This window comes from Oncorhynchus mykiss, chromosome 5 (genome assembly GCF_057628025.1).
Source record: "Oncorhynchus mykiss isolate SJ-2025 chromosome 5, ASM5762802v1, whole genome shotgun sequence".
Classification (NCBI taxonomy): Eukaryota; Metazoa; Chordata; class Actinopteri; order Salmoniformes; family Salmonidae; genus Oncorhynchus; species Oncorhynchus mykiss.
The window spans coordinates 25,961,794-25,968,124 of NC_143026.1; positions in this window are offsets into that span (position 1 = coordinate 25,961,794).

Sequence of the window (6,331 nt, forward strand, 5' to 3'; positions counted from 1 at the left end):
CCTGCGCCACTCAGGAACCAAAACACGTGACAGGTCAGCTGACCCTGTTGTACCAGAAAGTGTAGCTGGTTCAGAGAAATGCAAGTTGTACCAGTTCTTGTCTTTTCCTTTGGTTTTTCCTGCTCGTTCAATGACTATTGCTGTGTTTTTCTCTTTCCATGTATTTAAGTTTGTCCAGTTTTCAGATTGGAACAACCATGTCTTAATATGTGGCTGTTGTTGAACGTTTTCCTCAGTTGAACGCTCAACAGTATTACATGTGTCATGGTTGAAGGTCTCTGCTCCATTTCCTGTTTCAGTGTCTATATCATTGGATGCATCATCTGGTAGATTTGTCTGTTAATGTGTAATTTTTGACATTTTCATTAGGAGGTTGATTCTCAGCAACAGCCCCTCCATCTTGTTGATCATTTACTTTCCGCAATCTTGAGTGATGCACCTTGACAATGGTGCCTCCATGCCTCAAATATCACCACACCATCTTGGCCAATGACTACTCCCAGTCCTTTTCCACTCTTGACAGTCAACTCGTTTGTAGTACACTTTGTTTCCAGTCTCGTATTTGTCATCGGTGGGTCGAAGCTGGTTACGCAGAGCCCTGCGAATTCTCTTTGAACACTCTGCTTCAGTGAAGGTTTTCTCGCTGCATAAAGTGCTGAAAGGTGCTGTCCCACCCATTCAATCACACTGGTCCCTTCTAGTGCTGGTGGATTGTCAACCAGTACAGAGAGAAGATTAGGGTTCTGCCCGAAATTTAGTTGGTATGGGCTGTAGCCATGAGCATAATGCATTTATTTTTTTTGCCAACAAAGCCCAATTTAGGGCTGTTTTCCAGTCACATCCATTGTCTTTCTTCTCTTTCAGCATCTCCTGTGAGTGTTTGATTATGTCTCTCCAGAAGTCCATTGCTCCATGGACTATATGTAGCAGTTGTCTTTACTTCCATGTTGAATTTGTCAGCCATTTCTCTTATTTCATTATTATTAAATTCTCCTCCATTGTCACTACAAATTCTGGGGCGGGCCATGCACACTTATCCAGGAATGAATGAAGTGCATGATGATTTCACTGGGTTTCTTTGTACTCACAATGCTTCCAGCACTAAAGTGTGTGAAGTGGTTGACTATGTGACGGTACCACACACTTGGTCCTAGCTCATGTAGATCTACAGCCAATGTTTCATTGTACTTGGAAGCCAGTGGCAAACCAACAGCTGGTCCGGGATTAGGTTTGCTGTATTTCTGACATGTCTCGCAACTGTTTACTATCTGCTGTAGAATGGAAATACTCTCATCATCATTATTCCCAGAACTGCTGAGTCATTTCTGAAGTCTGTCAACTGTAGCATGTCCAAACTGTTTGAGGCTTTAACAATACTTTGTGTTTTTCCTTTGTGTTCATGTTCTCTGTGACTGTCAGAATCTCCATGTGCTCTGTGACTGTCAGAATCTCCATGTGCTCTGTGTGCATCAGAATTTTTACATGGACTCTGTGTGATGTCTTTGTCTAAAATGTTTACACAATAGTGGCCTGAGGTAGTAAGTTCAAAGGTCAATGTTTTTTTAAACATCACTGCCTTGTCATTTTTTTTTTATGTCTAGAACATCCCCTGCCTTCTTGGGGGAAGCTTTGCTTAATAGTACGGGGATACCTGCAGGGACCACTTCTGTTTCAATGTAACACTTAATCTGACACATTTTTGCTGGTATCTTAACTCTCTTGGGAGAATCCTCCATTCTACCGTCTCCAAATTTGAAAGCTCAGTTGCTTGGTGTGTCAATCATATTTTGTTTTTCTTTCATATTTAGTTAATTGACATTGCTATCAAGCCATTTTGCACCACACATACTGTGTACATGTCGTATCAATCACAGCAGATCCTAAGGATTCAACTATAGAGATCTCAATATCAGAAACAGATTTGTTTGAAAACAGTGTAAAGTTACACTGCTCTCTCTTTGTTTTACATTTTCCTCTCTTAGTTTAACTTGTTCATTTTTATGAGGACAGTCTTTAACCCAATTGTAAGTGCTTTGACGAATAGCACATTTTGATCTCCTTCCATACCTGTCCAGTGGATTTGTGCCGTGCAATGTCGCCCTCGTCCGGTTGTCTTGAGGATGTGACTAGTTGGCGTCTTTTCTCTGTTCAGTATAATATGCTGCGTCACTCACTTGCATTCCATCACGACAGACGTCTTTTCACCAAAAAATATTTTCAGTGCCAACTTCATTGACGGAAAAGTGAGCACAGTACAAGCAGTCAAAGCCAACTGCTTCTCCCTGCCATCCAGACAGGTAGTATCTAGCAACTTAAAATCAATTTGTGGTGGTTAGCAGATGTTAATGCGAGTGTAGCGAAATGCTTGTGCTTCTAGTTCCGACAGTGCAGTACTATCTAACAATTCCCCAACAACTACCTAATACACACATTTAATGGGACGGAATAAGAATATCTACATAAACTCAGCAAAAGACACTAAGAGCAGACCACATGTAACAACACCTGGACAGGATCGGTACATCCGAACATCACACCTGCGGGACAGGTACAGGATGGCAACAACAACTGCCCAAGTTACACCAGGAACGCACAATCCCTCAATCAGTGCCCAGACTGTCCGCAATAGGCTGAGAGAGGCTGAAATGAGGGCTTGTAGGCCTGTTGTCTGATGAAGACCTGCCTTATATCACCAGCAACAATGTTTCCTATGGGCACAAACCCACCATCGCTGGACCAGACAGGACTAACAAAAAGTGCTCTTCACTGATGAGTCGCGGTTTTGTCTCACCAGGGGTGATGGTCGGATTCGCGTTTATCGTTGAAGGAATGAGCGTTACACAGAGGCCAGTTCTCTGGAGCGGATCAATTTGGAGGTGGAGGGTCCGTCATGGTCTGGGGCGGTGTGTCACAGCATCATCGGACTGAGCTTGTTGTCATTGCAGGCAATCTCAACGCTGTGCGTTACAGGGAAGACATCCTCCTCCCTCATGTGGTACCCTTCCTGCAGGCTCATCCTGACATGACCCTCCATCCAGCATGACAATGCCACCAGCCATACTGCTCGTTTTGTGCATGATTTCCTGCAAGACAGGAGTGTCAGTGTTCTGCAATGGCCAGCGACGAGCCTGAATCTCAATCCCATTGAGCACGTCTTGGACCTGTTGGATCGTAGGGTGAGGGTTAGGGCCATTCCCCCCAGAAATGACCAGGAACTTGCCTTGGTGGAGGAGTGGGGTACTATCTCTGATATCTCTCTGGAAGGAAACCCTTATTCTAATTTCGTCTACCTTGTTGTCAAGAGACTGGACGTTGGCGAGTAGTATACTCGGAAGCGGTGGGCGGTGTGCACGCCTACGGAGCCTGACCAGGAGGCTGCTCCGTCTGCCACTTTTGCGGCGATGTTGTTTTGGGTCGGCTTCAGGAATTAGATCCACTGTCCTGGCTGGTGGTCCAAATGAAGGATCCAGCAGTCCGTAATTGCAACCAAAATGTCTCTAGTAACACTGTCAAAGTTTGAATATGCGTCGTAGGCACGGTCTCTCTCTTCTATAAGACACACAGAATCAAGTGCTCTGATTTTAAGTTCCCATACCATCATCCTTGTTCAAATCCTCCAGGGATATTTCCTGTGCTCTATCTCTCGCTCTTCCCTCGAGTGATAATACCACCACAATTGCATGCTTTATCTCATCCAGATTAGTAACCCCTGTCCAGATTCCAAGTTATTTTTTTCCTATTTTCATACGACCTCTTGTTGTCGGTGGGACATTGGTAGGACAGAATGGCTAATAACTACAATGTTAACTTAAAATGTGACTAGGTTCCAGTTTAACAACGTTTACTAAACCTTATTTCCACAATACATGATTGCCATTGCTCTCAGGCCAGGTCCATCAACAGTGAGACTAACGTGCAGATGTACTAATAAGAGTGATAGCACCTTTAATAATATAGGGATACTTAAAACATGAACTTAACACACACTTCTTTGGCACCTGTGTGAGAGCAGGCGTAGCACTGGGGAAACAAAGGAAGAGGTGGACCATGAGGTACCACCTCCCACCACCCATCACTCATCCCTTGCCAGCTGTCGTGCCAACTGAACACTTTTTCTCACTCATATCACATTTTATTTGTCACATGCCAAACTCAACTGGTGTAGATTTTACTTTGAAATGCTTGCTTATAAGCCATTCTCAATGATGCAGTTTATAAATAAAATACACTAGAATGGAACTATATACCAGATCAGTGTGCAGAGGTACTTAGTATTTGAGGTAGATACTATATGTACATAAAGGCAGGGTAAAGTCACTCAGCATTTAGGATAGATAATAACAACAGTAAAACAAAGAACGGAGTAGCAGCAGCAAATTCTGAGTTAAAATGTGTTTGTGTGTGCACACAGTTGAAGTTATAAGTTTACATAAACTTAGGTTGGAGTCATTAACTACTTTTTCAACCACTCCACAAATTTTTTGTTAACAAACTATAGTTTTGGCAAGTCAGTTAGGACATCTACTTAGTAATTTTTCCAACAATTGTTTACAGACAGATTATTTCACTTTATAATTCTCTATCACAATTCCAGTGGGTCAGAAGTTTACATACACTAAGTTGACTGTGCCTTTAAACAGCTTGGAAAATTCCAGAAAATGATGTCATGGCTTTAGAAGCTTCTGATAGGCTAATTGACATAATTTGAGTCAATTGGAGGTGTACCTGTGGATGTATTTCAAGGCCTACCTTCAAACGCAGTGCCTCTTTGCTTGACATCATGGGAAAATCAAAAGAAATCAGTCAAGACCTCAGAAAATAAATTGTAGACCTCCACAAGTCTGGTTCATCCTTGGGAGCAATTTCCAAATGCCTGAAGGTACCATGTTCATCTATACAAACAATAGTACACAAGTATAAACACCATGGGACCATGCAGCTGTCATACCGCTCAGGAAGGAGTTCTGTCTCCTATAGATGAAAGTATTTTGGTGCGAAAAGTGCTAATCAATCCCAGAACAACAGCAAAGGACCTTGTGAAGATGCTGGAGGAAAGAGGTACAGAAGTATCTATATCCACAGTAAAACGAGTCCTGTATCAACATAACCTGAAAGGCCGCTCATCAAGGAAGAAGCCACTGCTCCAAAACCGCTATAAAAAAGCCAGACTACGGTTTGCAACTGCACATGGGGACAAAGATCGTATTGTCATGACCTGGCCCCTTTTGTGTATAGCTAGTGGCTTCCCCCTCTCTCCTACACCCAGGTTTCAGAAGGAAGTTCTTTGTTTCTGACCATTTTGAGCCTGTAATCGAACCCACAAATGCTGACGCTGCAGATACTCAGCTAGTCTAAAGAAGGCCAGTTTTATTGCTTCTTTAATCAGGATGACAGTTTTCAGCTGTGCTAACATAATTGCAAAAGGATTTTCTAATGATCAGATTTTTTTAAATGATATACTTGGATTAGCTAACACAACGTGACATTGGAACACAGGAGTGATGGTTGCTGATAATGGGCTTATGTACGCCTATGTACAGTGCCTTGCGAACGTATTCGGCCCCCTTGAACTTTGCGAACTTTTGCCACATTTCAGGCTTCAAACATAAAGATATAAAACTATTTTTTTGTGAAGAATCAACAACAAGTGGGACACAATCATGAAGTGGAACAACATTTATTGGATATTTCAAACTTTTTTAACAAATCAAAAACTGAAAAATTGGGCGTGCAAAATTATTCAGCCCCTTTACTTTCAGTGCAGCAAACTCTCTCCAGAAGTTCAGTGAGGATCTCTGAATGATCCAATGTTGACCTAAATGACTAACGATGATAAATACAATCCACCTGTGTGTAATCAAGTCTCCGTATAAATGCACCTGCACTGTGATAGTCTCAGAGGTCCGTCAAAAGCGCAGAGAGCATCATGAAGAACAAGGAACACACCAGGCAGGTCCGAGATACTGTTGTGAAGAAGTTTAAAGCCGGATTTGGATACAAAAAGATTTCCCAAGCTTTAAACATCCCATGGAGCACTGTGCAAGCGATAATATTGAAATGGAAGGAGTATCAGACCACTGCAAATCTACCAAGACCTGGCCGTCCCTCTAAACCTTCAGCTCATACAAGGAGAAGACTGATCAGAGATGCAGCCAAGAGGCCCATGATCACTCTGGATGAACTGCAGAGATCTACAGCTGAGGTGGGAGACTCTGTCCATAGGACAACAATCAGTCGTATATTGCACAAATCTGGCCTTAATGGAAGAGTGGCAAGAAGAAAGCCATTTCTTAAAGATATCCATAAAAAGTGTCGTTTAAAGTTTGCCACA